The sequence below is a fragment of the Bubalus bubalis genome, chromosome 22, assembly GCF_019923935.1.
Source record: "Bubalus bubalis isolate 160015118507 breed Murrah chromosome 22, NDDB_SH_1, whole genome shotgun sequence".
NCBI lineage: Eukaryota > Metazoa > Chordata > Mammalia > Artiodactyla > Bovidae > Bubalus > Bubalus bubalis.
Window position 1 is genome coordinate 61,441,286 of NC_059178.1, and position 14,661 is coordinate 61,455,946.

At 50.6% G+C, this 14,661-nt stretch overlaps 1 protein-coding gene and 1 long non-coding RNA gene across 2 annotated transcripts in view; both read right to left on the reverse strand.

Moving 5' to 3' along the window:
* Window positions 1-14,661, reverse strand: part of PARD6G (par-6 family cell polarity regulator gamma) — a 78,388-nt gene that overhangs the window by 60,429 nt on the left and 3,298 nt on the right. The gene's annotated exons all lie outside the window — the stretch shown is intronic.
* Window positions 603-7,319, reverse strand: LOC123331104. The gene is made up of 2 exons (XR_006547568.2): window positions 4,091-7,319; window positions 603-3,853 (listed from the first exon to the last, which is right to left on the reverse strand). It is a non-coding gene; the product is annotated as an uncharacterized LOC123331104 (long non-coding RNA).

Sequence of the window (14,661 nt, forward strand, 5' to 3'; positions counted from 1 at the left end):
TTTCCTTCTCCAATGCATGAAAGTGAAAAGTGAAGTCACTCAGTCGTGTCCGACTCTTCGCGACCCCATGGACTGCAGACCACCAGGCTCCTCCATCCATGGGATTTTCCAGGCAAGAGTACTGGAGTGGGGTGCCATTGCCTTCTCCGCCCTTTCAGGTTAGTTTTCATAAAAAAGGGGGAACTGAACTTTAAGGACAAATGTCTGCAACTCTGAATGTCTATCCTCCTTCATCATTTCCTTAAAATACTCTTAAAAAAAAACCACAACAACATTCTTTTCCCTCCTGCATACACAGCTCATGGTAATCTTCACCTCGGAGGCAGTCCACAGAGCTGACTACTTGTGCCCGTGAACACAGTCACTCTGGAGAAAGCAGCAAGATTCATGATGGACAGAAAAGAAGGAGGGAAATCAAGGTCCAGTGTGTGGTGTGACACTGAGGTGCCCTGGGAGCCCAGGGCTCACTGTCCTGCAGCCATCCCAGCCCCACCTGGGCAGACCCAGTGACTAAAGCTCTGCATGGGGGAGAGGACGCTCCTCAACCTTCTCCAACATGCTTTTTTTTTTTTTTTTTAAAGAAAAAGTAGGATCACAGAGCCTGGTATATTTTTCTTTATGGTGTGAGTGGAATAGAACCACACAGCTCAAAATTCAAAAGGTATTCAGTGAACAGTCTCCACAGGAACCAATGATTTCAGTCCTCTGTTCCTTCAAAAGGCATCTTGTGTACGTGAGAACAATATCTGTGACCTCGTCTCTGACAAGCAGCACGCTGTCCACGCTGGTCTACTCTGATTTTTTTTTTTTTCACTTATCTGCTATACTTGAAAAACATTCTTTTGCTGGATGTTTATAGTCCTAGGAGGTAGGTAGGTATCTTGAACTTGCAGGTGCTCCTGAACATGAGAAAGGTCAAGTTGTCTGGCTCCCGTCTTGTAAGTGCCACAAGGGACATCTCGTTGCTACAATAGCAGTACTTTCCTTGGAAAATCCTTCAGGGCTAGACTCTTCCAGTGATTCTGAAACTGCCCCAGTCTTGAGGGACCAAGAAGAATCCTAGACATTCCAATATCCACCGACTGCTCCCTGGCAGGAGCCTGGGGCTGAAGCACCCAGGATTCCTTCTTAGCTTGTTCTGTCGTGAAATGTTGTGTTTATCGTGAACATACTCAGGGCATCGAAGGAGCTATTGTGTTCTTTCACAGACGAATGGCCCCTTGTAATTAAAGTCTATCTTACGACGTGAAGTTAAAAGGAAGCCCATACATTACTCACCTTCCCAGCTCCTCAGTGCAGATAGAAACCCAGCCAAGCACTCCGGACCCTGCAGCAGAGGCCCCGCCCCCAAACAAGGCCCCGCCCACCGAGGCCCCACCCCCGAAGCCCCACCCATACCAAGGCGCCACCCCAGGCCTCTCAGGCGAAAGCAATCACAGGACATCAGAAGCACAGGTAGATTCGGATGGAAAATCATCATCAAAATATGCACAAAGGTGAAAAGTGGAAACTGTAAAAGCTCATCAAACAGATGAAGCATGCTCCCAGGATGAAGCCAACAGAAGTGCTGTATTAGAAAGGGTTGAAGGACTCAAGGAAGCCTTTACAATATGGAAAGTGAGAGAAAACACAACCCAAGGGTAAGTCTCCAATGTGACCCAATCAGATCGAAAAATATTGTACTCGGGCTGAACACAGAACAAAGCAGCAAGGCCCAGCCCCAGGCCTGGACTCCTGCCTGTGCCACGTTCCAACTCCTGCTCAAGGTCTCTTAAGCAGCAACGCCAGCAACATCTCGGACCTGCTGGAGATGCATGACCTTAGGCCCCAGGTCTAGGGACTCAGAATCTGCAGTCTAACAAGATCCCCAGGACTCAGATGCACATTCGAGTCTAAAAAGCTGTGTCATGAACATCCCAGTAAGCACCTTGCTAGTTACTGTTATAGGCTAGTTTTAAGAACCCATTCAGATTCCACTGAATGCCCAGTATGGCCCTGGGCTAGTGTTGAGTGTCTTCACAAGGCTGACGGTTTGTTTGAGAGCCCATTGTTGAGATGTTGAACAGTAATCGCATGTGCAAACGTGTAAGGACAAACTGAGAAAAGTACACAAAGACGCTGTATGACAGACGTAGGCCCTGGTTTAAACTGAGCCTATCAGGAAAGCAGTAATCAGATGAAGAGAGGGCCAGAGCGCGCCCCACACCGCAGCCCGGGACCAGGGGAGCAGGACTTCACTGCGCGCCAGAGGCCACAGGGCAGCCCCATGGGCTGTGATGCCTCACGTCCTGCTTGCTTTTCATTAAGGTGGGTCCTGGAGTCACAATCAACACAACATCCAACCGTGAAGGAGAACGAACACGTCAGGGCCACTTCAGGACAGGGCCAAGGAGCATGCGCACACACGCATGCTGTGTAAGAAAACCATGCAGAGACGTCCATTTGTGGGACGATCAGGCAGCACAGGCTGCCAACCTCACGAGGCATCTGCCAGAGCGTGGGACCTGCCAGGGGGTGACCTCCGGGGCGGACACGTCGGGACAGTTTAAAATCAGGCCACAGACCTGTGAGTCAGATGGGGTGGAGCGGACAGCCGAGCCTGGCCCCTTGCTGTGCCGCGTCCACCCACCTCAATCCGGAGCAGTGATGGCGTGGCTGTCAGCGCCTGCAGAACTGCTCAGACAAGCAGCGGCTCCTTCGTGAGACTGCCAAGCAGCTGCCGGGGGCTGTGTGAGCCCTGCGTGTGCTCCACACGGTGTGCTGTCCAGGTGACAAGCGTGATCTGCACCTATGGACCCAGGACTGCTGAATGTAGGAGTGGGGCAGGGCCGAGAAGGGAGCAGAGAGATCTCGGGACACGGCTGTGGTCCCGACGGTGGGAGAGAAGGTGTGGTCCGGGCCAAGCTCTCCTCACAGCACCCCAGAGGTGTCGCTGTTCCCATTTTACAGACCAGGAAGCTGAGACCCAGAAGGTTCAACAACTGTGCACAGGCACAAGGCTACTAGCAAAGAAAGGACCTGAGGCTGACACAGGAGAGTGTCTAGACGAGGTCCAAGGAGCGCCAGTGGGGGCGTGAGAATTCCACGAGAAGGGGACGCCCCATGTGGGAGGGCCGACACCCAGGCCAGCTGGCAACGTGGACAAAGGGGGCCATGGTGGGCAGGAGAAGCCTTCAGAATTTTTATTTATTCCAAATTTATTCCAATAATTTTTATTTATTCCAATTTTTATTTATTCACTATAAATTAGTGAATTTTACATTGTGATAGCTGATTCATGACTAAGTTTAGAAAATGAAGCTAAATCTCTCATGTCTGTCTGGGTATATGTATGTGTCAGTATGTGTCTTTGGATAATATTGCTATGGTTAATTTGTAAATGAGCTCTATTTAATTGGCTTGAAGAAAAGTAAGTGCTTACAAATCAAACAATTCTAAATATAAGAGAAGTTAAGTGAATTTCAGGTTCACTTGAACTGGGAAATATTCAGTATTAAATTAATACCTGGTATTCTCTTACAAACTTATCAACAAGAAAATAACTCAATGTTACTCAAGATCCCCTTGAGGAGGGCATGGCAGCCCTCAGTATTCTTGCCTGGAGAATTCCATGGACAGAGGAGCCTGGTGGGTTACAGTCTACAGAGTTGCAAAGAATTGGATACAGCTGAAGTAACTTAGCACACATGGTGGGCGGAATACCATAGACCAGAACCAGCTGCTCTAGAAGCTGAGGTAAAGGTGCAGGGAGCCCTGCTGTTGAGGTGGAGCTGGCGGGCTGGAGGGTCCACCTGGGCCAGAGTGTGGAGGTCAGTGCCAGGCTGCTCATCTGTCTCTCCTTCATAGCACTTCCCTGGAACAGAAATGCAGAAATCCACTCAGGCAGAAGCCTGGAGCCCCAGCCCGAGTAGGGAAGCAAGGTCACATCTGGACCTGAGCTCAGGAAAAGCGCCTGGAAAAGAGGCAGTGTCCAGGGGCGGGATGGGCTGAGGGGACGCTGCCTGGGTCAGTGGTGCCTTAGCAGGCAGAAGGCAGAGGCATCAAGAGGCAAGGCCCTGGATGGAGACCTAGGTTCAAACTCCTGACTCACCTTGAACTGGCGGGTGACTCTGGATCATTTAAACTTCTCCAAGCATAGTTCCTCCTTTGTAAAAGAAGGACACAATATATTCCCCAGAGGGCTGGTGTGAGTCCTGAATCAAATCCGTGTCCTGAGTGAGAGTCCATCGAACAGCAGCTTGCACTTGATCACTTTGTTCCAGAGCTTGTGCTCTTCTTGGCCAAGTGCACGTGGAGAAGGTGTACAGGGCACACCAGGCTTCCACACGCACCCCAGGGCTGCCAGAGCCCTTCTCAAACACCCAGACTTGCAAGCACCACACAGTGAGACCTCCGCCCGTGTGGTTTATAAAAGACAGAGCAGGAAGCATGTCCCTACAGGAGCACACCCCTCTTCAGTTAAGCCACCTTCCTAATTTCTGAATACGAGTCATGACTTTTTTAGGCCCTGTCCCTTCCATCACTGGCAGTTATTTTTCAGGGTTTTTTTTTTTTTTTCCACAAGGAAACCACTTTTTTATTACTCTGTGAGAGAAAAGTGGTGCTCAGGAGCATGACCTTAACCCCGATCTCTAGACGGGGACTCAGAGCTGAGCTGAGCAGAAGCTGCCCATCCCAGCCTTGCAGCCCAAGGGGCCTCTGCTCGGTCACTGCTGACACTCTGAGCACAGCTGCAGAGGGGGGCTCTGCCTGCAGCACCCCTTCCGCCCCCAGCAGATTGCACACAGGCCAAAGTGCATGGGGCGGCCTCAGAGAGGGGGATTCTCAGGACATGGGAGGGATACTGAAGAGGCAGTGCAGCCCTGAGCCATGTCCTGGAGGGGCTGGGGAGGGAGAGTGAGCGATACACGCTGTGGCTGCAGAGCAGTCCAGACCAGGTAGGTGTTGTCCGTTTTCCACGAGATGGAATCAGGGGATAACAAGAACTAGGTGAGAAGCAGGATGGCAGAGCAATGGAAGGTTGCTGGGGCCTTGTTTGGGGCGAGTTAGCAGCCTGGTCCAGACCCCAGATCTTCCTCTCTGCAGCCCACAGTTATGGTGTCATGAGCATCATGGAAGCACCTGAGCTGAGTGCCCAGTAGAAGGGCTGGCACAGAGCCGATGCTCTAAGAAAGGACATTGTAACCCCAAGCTGAGAGAAGGACTCAGGTGATGTGACCAGGTGGCAACTGCTCCTACCAGGCTGGACCAAGCTCTTAGGGCAGGGAGGGAGCCCAGAGACTGTGGCCCCCCAGAATTCTTTCCAGGAAGAACCACAGGGCAACCTCAACAGTGCACGTTGGCTTACTCTCCAGGGCCAGGTGCTGACCCTCCTCCGATGAATGGCTGTGACTGGGTGGTGGAGAAGAGGCATTGTGAGGAGACAGACAACACCTACCTGGTGCGGAAGCTTGCGTGTGGTGCTCTTCCTCCCTCCCCAGCCCCTCCTGGACCCTCAGCTCACCACTGACAAGCAGTGGGTCACATTCCTGGAAAACTGTTCCCAGTTTGGGGTGGGGGAGCGCAGTGACTCCAGCTCCAGGTGAACAGGGACAAAGCTGCTCCAGGGCAGCTCCTCTCCTGAGGGTGGAGCACAGCTGCCCCAACACATCATTTCTCACAAAAGCATTCTGACCTGTGGAGCCTCGGCATCACCTTCTGGCAAAAGGAGCGCGTTCCTGTGAAGGCTGGGGGCCCTGCTCATCCCTGCAGCTGCTGCTGGAGCCAGGGGCTCCTCCTCCACGAGAGGGGCCACACTACAGGCAGAGTATTTGTTTTGTCCCATAGCAACACCCCGTTATTATTCCAGACCAGCGAGGGAAGCAAGGTCATGACGTGTGGGCGGGGAGCCAGTGGCTCAGGCCCCCGAGCCACAGAAAACAGGATGCGAACAGTACTTTAGTCTCCCAGTTTCTCTAGCTCAGCATGTAAAGACGACAGCTTTAGTGGCCCGCGTGGTTTTCTTCCATGGCCCTTACCCAGGGCCCAAGCACAACAGCACACCTCCCAGGAGAGGCCATCTGAGGGGGCTTTCTGGGCCTGTGCATCAGTCCCCCGCGTCCTGTCTCGGAAGCAAAGGTGCAGAGAGATAAGCTCTGCATACTGATGGACACACAGTCCAGCTTTCGACAGACAAACTGACGTGATGAAGTGGAAAATAAACATACCCAATCACTAGGCAGGACTTTTAGGAGGAACACAGAAATTCCCAAAGGCAAAGGATGTGACTCACCAACACCCTCAGGTGTGCGAGTGGGAAGCTGCAGGAAGACACAGGCAAACCCCAGGTGAAGGCCACCTGAAGCGCGTGGCCCCACAGCCCACCACCGTCAAGGCTGCTGTGGGGTCTTCATTCCACACGTGAAAGACAACTTTCAAAAGGACAGCTGTTCACCTCCATCGAAGACACTGTGGCACGTGCTGTCCTGGACCCACTGAGCACCATCAGGCCCGACCCTGTTCACCTGGTGTCTCAGCCCCCCAGGAGGGCTGCAGCGGGTAACGGAACGCACAGGACGGCATGAAAGCTGTGAGTCAAAGTGCAGAATTAGAGGAAGGGCTAGGAAAGCATTTCAACTCGGTAAACAAATCCCTGATTTATTTTGATTTAGTAATCGACAAGTAATTAATAAGCCATGGTTCAAGGCCTTCAGGAACTCCTGAACCCTCAGACCTCTGGCAGCAGCTGCTCCACCCCGGTCCACTCAAGGCCAGGGCTGGGGTCTGTACAGGGCTCCGGGGCAGCACACTGGGCTGGGAGGAGGCTGACCAGGGCTACGCCCAGCCAGCTCACAGCAGCATCGAGAACCGCTAGTGGAATCCAAGAGTGTGTTGAAGAGGAGCCCAAAAGGAGGCTTTGGGTCCCTGAATCTCCATCCATACAGACAGATGCATAAGGAATACTCTGAATCCATTAAAAAAAACCGATCTCCGGACGCACACAACATGGATGGACCCTCTGGACGCAGAGTGCACTGTGACATTGAATCTGAGCACCAGCATGCTCACCCTGGTGACAGAACCCTGACAGTGGTTACGCTGGGGGTGGGTGCTGACATGGAGGGACCTTCTCAAACGCTGGAATGTTGCACACTTACTGTGATGTGCACAGTGCTCACCAGGTGTGCAAACATGTAAAATTTCATCAGATTGCACGCCTGAGATTAGTGTGTTTTACTGTCATGCACAGCTTCCCTGGTGGCTCAGATGGTAAAGAATCCATCTGCAAAATAGGAGACTGGGGTTTGATCCTTGGGTTAGGAAGACCCCCTGGTGAAGGAAATGGCTACCCACTCCAGTATCTTGCCTGGAGAATCCCATGGACAGAGGAGCCTGGTGAGTGAGCTACAGTCCATAGGGTTGCAAAGAGTTGGACATGACTGAGCCACTAACACACACACACACACACACACACACACACACACACTGTCACGCACACTGAACTCCACACAGGAATGACTCGGGTGTCACATGTGAACAGGTCCCTGAAAAGCAGCAGTCTCAGCCTCAAGGTACGGCAGAGCTTTCTGGGCAAGTGCAGGAGAGGATCTTTTTCCTGGGGATGGTCTTGATTCCTGTCTCCTGTACAATGTCACGAACCTCCATCTATAGTTCATCAGGCACTCTGTCTATCAGATCTAGTCCCTTAAATCTATTTCTCACTTCTACTGCATAATCATAAGGGATTTGATTTAGGTCATGCCTGAATGGTCTAGTGGTTTTCCCCACTTTCCTCAATTTAAGTCTGAATTTGGCAACAAGGAGTTCATGATCTGAGCCACAGTCAGTTCCCAGTCTTGTTTTTGCTGACTGTATAGAGCTTCTCCATTTTTGGCTGCAAAGAATATAATCAATCTGATTTCAGTGTTGGCCATCTGGTGATGTCCATGTGTAGAGTCTTCTCTTGTGTTGTTGGAAGAGAGTGTTTGATATGACCAGTGTGTTCTCTTGGCAAAACTCTATTAGCCATCACTTCATGGCAAATAGATGGAGAAACAGTGGAAACAGTGGCTGACTTTATTTCTGGGGGCTCCAAAATCACTGCAGATGGTGACTGCAGCCATGAAATTAAAAGACACTTACTCCTTGGAAGGAAAGTTATGACCAACCTAGACAGCATATTAAAAAGCAGAGATATTACTTTGCCAACAAAGGTCCATCCAGTCAAGGCTATGGTTTTTCCAGTAGTCATGTATGGATGTGAGAGTTGGACTATAAAGAAAGCTGAGCACTGAAGAATTGATGCTTTTGATCTGCGGTGTTGGAGAAGACTGTTGACAGTCCCTTGGACTGCAAGGAGATCCAACCAGTTCATCCTAAAGGAGATCAGTCTTGAGTATTCATTGGAAGGACTGATGTTGATGCTGAAACTCCAATACTTTGGGCACCTGATGTGAAGAGCTGACTCATTTGAAAAGACCCTGATGCTGGGAAAGATTGAGGGCAGGAGGAGAAGGGGATGACAGAGGATGAGATGGTTGGATGGCATCACCAACCCAATGGACATGGGTTTGGGTAGACTCTGGGAGTTGGTGATGGACAGGGAGGTGTGGGGTGCTGCAGTCCATGAGGTCACAAAGAGTCAGACACAACTGAGCGACTGAACTGAACTGAACTGAACTGCAGGAGAGGATCAGGTGCAAGGGCAGCCTGTGGACCCAGGGAGGCCAAAAAAATGAAGAATTAACAGGGATGAGCAGTGCAGAAGGGTCCAGGTGGTTTTTGAATTCTTTAAGCAGCATTTTTTTTTTTTTTTACTTTCCTCAAGTAAAATTCAGGGAAGGCAATGGCATCCCACTCCAGTATTCTTGCCTGAAAAATCCCATGGATGGAGGAGCCTGGTAGGCTGCAGTCCATGGGGTAGTTAAGAGTCGGACATGACTGAGTGACTTCACTTTCACTTTTCACTTTCATGCATTGGAGAAGGAAATGGCAACCCACTCTAGTGTTCTTGCCTGGAGAATCCCAGGCATGGCGGAGCCTGGTGGGCTGCCGTCTATGGACCCCCGTCTATGGGGTCGCACAGAGTTGGACATAACTGAAGCAACTTGGCAGCAGCAAGTAAAATGCTACACACTTTCCCCAAAATATACAGCAGATGCTCTGGCTTGGGATGGTGAAAGGAGCCATTCCCTTGTCTCCTCTGCCAACAAGCATCTTCACAGAGCCCCAGAGGAGCACAGCCTTTGGAAGTCGGAGAGCTGGACGGTGGGGTGTGGGACACACCTCCCGGAGCCCAGGAACCAGAGGAGAACTGAATGAGGGGATTGGGGAAAGGGTTCAAAGGTCGCTGATGCCCCAGCTGTAACAGTGAGTGCCCAGTCCTGCCCCACCCAGTTCTGTGGGTAACAAGGCAGCTCTGAAGGAGGCAGGGAGGCTGGTGCCGTCTCTAGGGAAGGGGTATGAGCCCTGCATAGGGAGATGTGTGGGGCTGGCTCTGAGGAGGTGCCCTGAGCCCCCGAAGCTGTCAGCCTAGAGTCTAGCACTAAGGAAATTAGGTGACACTATCAACGTGGGCTTAAAAAAATAATAATTTTATCTATTTAATTGGCTGTGCTGGGTCTTCATTTCTGCGTGAGCTCTCTCTAGTTGTGGTGAGCAGGGGCTACTCTCTAGTTGTGGGGTGCGGGCTGCTCACTGCGGGGGCTTCTCTGGTTGCAGCTCCCAGGCTCTACAGTGCAGGATGGGTAGTTGTGGCACATGGGCTTAGTTTCTCTGGCCTGTGGGATCTCCCTGGACCAAGGATTGAACCTGTGTCTCCTGCATCGGCAGGCAGATTCTCTTCCACCTGCGTCACCAAGGAAGCGCCCAATGTGGACTTTTAAATCAGCTTCCTTTGGATTTCCGAAGCTTCTTTTTTGTTTAGCTCATTTTGTACCGCTTCTTTCCCTTCCCTCCGTGGCACTAGTGAGGAGGGGACAAGGCCCCTGAGCCCTCTCAGAGATGCCCTGAGGCTAAGTCAATTAGTGAATCCAGCTTTGGTCACCTTCCTCAAAAAGCAGTTCCTTTCTAAAGTACCCTAAAAGACCACTGCTGAACTAGCCATTGTTGTTCAGTCTCTATGTCGTGTCCGACTCTTTGAGGCCCCGTTGGCTGCAGCATGCCAGGCTCCCCTGTTTTTCACTGTCTCCTGCACTAGTAGCTATCTGGAAAACCTGTTCCTCATCTGAATTTAACTCGAGTGACATTTACTGGGCACCTACTTCATGCAAAGCCCTGCTGGTCACTTCAGATACTGAATCTTTCCTTGGAGCATACTACTGAGAAATGCAGGGCTGGGAGAGAACTAGAGTCCCCAGGTGAGGAAAACCGGAGACCGGAGGAGCCCAGCTGCTCCGGGAAGCAAGGAGGGGAGAGGGCGCTCTGCCTCAGCTCCAAGCGGCCTGCGCAGGTGCCGCTGCCGCTGGTTCCAGAGAAGCTGAGAGCAGCTCCTGGAGGCCCGAGCACCACGACTGCTGCTGCTGTGCGGGCGGGCGGCAGGGGGACTGGAGACCTCAGCCTCCAGCTGTGACCCTGTGGCTCTGGTGATACTTCGGGCATCAGAATAAAGGACCCCCACGCCCACCCACTGCCTACACACACAACTGGACCTTCGTTGGGCCATTTGCTTTAAAGCTGGGGATAGTGGCTATCTTGGTTACCTTTGTACCCCAGCATGAACCCCATGCCTCACATACAGTAGGTGCTCAGTAAATGAATACACGAGTGGATGGTAGACTTTTAAGAATACCTACTGGAGAGTGTACTTCCCTTGAGGCCACACAGCTAAAACCTGCTTCAGGGATGGAAGCAAAATAGAACTTCCTTCCTCAGAGCACCAGGCCTAACCATTCCAAACTCCGGATCCAGAGAGCCCAAGGGGTCTGTTTCATTCTACATGGGAATACCTCTGTCAGTATCTGGACTGGACTTGAGGGCTTGTCAGAGGAGGCGGGGCAGGAACCCTCCTTCACTAGGGCCACAGACAGTGTGTGGTAGAGACTGGAGTCTGGAGCCGAACAGCCTGAGTTCTCCGACCTGGGCCAGCTGAGTGGACCCCCCTGGACTTTTCAGTGTATAATGGGGGTGATAATAGAACCTATCTGGCAAGGTTGTGACGGAGAGTAATGAATTATTGTTTGCAACTAAAATGTATTTATGAATATATATATATGTGGTTAAACTTATTTTAATGCTTCTGGGACTTCTCTCATGGTCCAGTGGCTAAGACTCCATGCTTCCAATGGAGGGGGCCCGGGTTCAATCCCTGATTAGGGAACTAGATCCCACACGTTATAACTAAAAGATCTTTCACAGTGCAACTAACACCTGGTGTAGGAAAATTAAAAAAAACATATATATATTATATATATGTATATATAATATATACACACACACACACACACTAAGTTGCTTCAGTGATGTCCAACTCTCTGCGACCCTATGGACTATAGCCTGCCAGGTTCCTCTGTCCATGGGATTCTCCAGGCAAGAATACTGGAGTGCGTTGCCATGCCCTCCACCAGAGGATCTTCCCAGCCCAGGGATCGAACCCACGTCTCTGATGTATCCGGAACTGGCAGGTGGTTCTTTACCACTAGTGCCAATTGGGAAGCCCATATATATATATATATATATATATATGTATAAAGAAATACTTCTGGATGCAACCTGTTCACAGAGGGCAGTGTCCAGCCTGGACCCTGTGTTCAGGGGCGCCTCAGGAGGGTTGCAGGGTATGTCCTGGGGCTTGGAAGGTGTACGGCACCTCTCGTTGCTCCTCAGGATCACAGTAGGAGGAACCTGCGAGAGGAGGTAGGGAGCAGTAAGCAGGTAAGCAGTCCATTGGACTCTAACCGTGCTGCAGCTGCTTGGCCCCCGAGGTCCGTTTCAGCGATGCTCTGATGTCACTCCGGGCTCCCTCCTTGCTTGCCTCTAAAAGTCCAGGAGGCCCCTCTGTGAGAAAGGGGCAAGATGCTGCTCTCTTTCTGCTGATTCACAAACAGTAGCCCTAACCCTAACCCTGACCCTAACCTTCTGACTCCTCAAAGCAACTTGAATGGTTGCACCTCCCAATCCCTGACATGCCTTCCCTGCCCTAAAATTGGAAGACCCCTCTATCTGAAATGTCACAAGTCCCAGGAAAGGGCTGGAACCTCTGCTAACTGGGTGCCCCCAGGAAGGTCCACAGGGGCTTTCTGCTGCTCACAGGGTGTGGGCAGCACCACCATCCATGCCCACCAGATGACACTCCCCACCTGGGTCTCTGATGACAGTCTCCTCTGGACGCAACTTCCCAAATCAAGTCACCAAACCTGTTTAAACACAGACGTGCACGATACAACAAAACCAGAATCTTAAAAGGGTGTAGCCGCACATAGAGGTGAGTCAAACCGTGTCAGGCGGTTCTCAACTGGCCCGCAGGAGGCAAGTGCCCAGCCATCGCGTGGGGAGGGCATGGCCCCTGCTCCAGCCCCCAGATGCAAGGGCATGGCCAGGCAGAGACAAAATCTGGGACCACAGAGTGCACTGACACCTAGCAGCATCTGCACCAATTGGAAAATCTCCCGTGGATGAGCAGGTCCATAACTCAGTGAAAAATAAGATCACTGACAAAAGAATGCAGGAAAGAATATGGCAGCTAAAAATAGACACAGAGATATCTAACACATATCAGAATATTCCATTCACCAATAACCCAAGACTACAAATTAAAACAGTGGGGTAGTGTTTCACTTATCTAATTTGAAAAGAATAAGAAAATACCCAGTACTGGACGGTATACCAGAGGGAGGGAGGGGATAGACACGAAGCAGGGTGTACACGTTTATAGAAGAGAATTTCTGGAAGAAAATTCAGCAATATGTGTTCAAAGTCTTAAAAGTTTGCCTATGTTTCACTTAGTAATTTCATTTCTAAGAATCTGTCCTAAAGAAATAATAAAAGTCCTGCAGCGAAGTAAGAGAATCAACATCTTTATAAACTTGGTGTGCTCAGTAATGTCCGACTCTTTGTGACCCCATGGACTGTAGCCCACCAGACTCCTCTGTCCATGGGATTTTCCAGGCAATAGTACTGGAGTGGGTTGCCATGTCCTTCTCCAATCCCTGACATGCTTTATATACTTCATATGATATACATTCTATATGTACTGTTTATATAAACATTTAAATGCAAAGTTGTTATTCACAACATTGTTTACTCTAAAAAAATGGAAAATAACCCAAATAGGATATTGGTTAGGTTAATTATGGTTCACATATAAGATGGAATACTATGTATTCATTTCAAAAATATGTCTTCTGAAACTATTAATGACATAAGAAAATACAACACTTCACTGTTAAGTTGAAAGTGGAACGCTGAAGGCTACAGAAAAATACACCTATAAAATATGACCCTGATTCTGTCAAACGAAGACATCTGCATGTACAGATGCACATAAAGGGTCAGAAGGACATGCGACCACGCTTGGAATGTGAGAATTACCTCTGCTTTGTGCCTGTTGTGGTTTCCACATCTTCCACAATGATAGTGTATTTGTTTAGAATACAGAAAAGTTTCCAGCAGTAGGGCTTCCCTGATAGCTTGGTTGGTTAAAGAATCTGCCTGCAATGCAGGAGACTCTGGTACAATTCCTGGGTTGGGAAGATATGCTGAAAAAGGGATAGGCTACCCACTCCAGTATTCTTGGGCTTCTCTTGGGGCTCAGCTGGTAAAGAATCTGCCTGCAATGCAGGAGGTCTGGGTTCGATCCCCGGGTTGGGAAGATCCCCTGGAGAAGGGAAGGGCTGTCCACTCCAGTATTCTGGCCTGGAGAATTCCACGGACTGTTCAGTCCATGGGGTCGCTAAGAGTCAGACTGAGAGACTTTCACTTTTCAGTATCTAAACCAAGCAGCCCAAACTGGATTAAAATCTTTAGTAGTGTTATTCTCCCCCCACACAAGGGACACCAGAGGCCACGGCTGTGTCATATAGCCCTGGGCCCCCGTCACCAGTACCAAGGCCACAAAACGAGAGGAACGTGGGGAAGGGGCGTGGGATGGAGAATGCTCGGCCTGCAAAGGCGGCTTGGCAGGAGGAATGTCAGGATAGCACTGATTCTTGGAGAAAACACTTCAGGTGTGGGAAGCCACAGAACCAGGGCCCCAGAGGCCAAAGGAGAAGATGGAAGAGAGCTGCCTGCTAAGGAAGCTGGGACACCATGGACCTCACTTAAGGCAGGGGTCTCCAGGTGGGGGTGGAGGAGGGGGGTGCAGTGTAGAGCACACTGCGGAGATGGGGAAGCTGTGTTCCTTTAGACTTTTCAGGCATATGCAGATGCTGGTGGGGCTGATGAGACAGTCACACAGTGAAATCTACTACAGAGCTCACAATGGCCTGTGTGGCCTTCTGTCTTTCCCTCACACAGCCAGTCAACTCCAACTACTTGGGCCCTGTAGACTCGTCCCCAGCACTGGACTTCCTGCTATCCCTCTGAAGGGCCAAGACTGCTCCCCTTGGCCTGAGACATTCTCCCCAGACATCAGCATAGCCCCTTCCCACTGTAGGTCTTCTGGGAAGAGAGGAAAAAGTCAGATTGAATGTGAAATGGCAGCCCCGTTACCAGAACTGGGGAGTCAGAAGTGCATGCAGCCGGCTG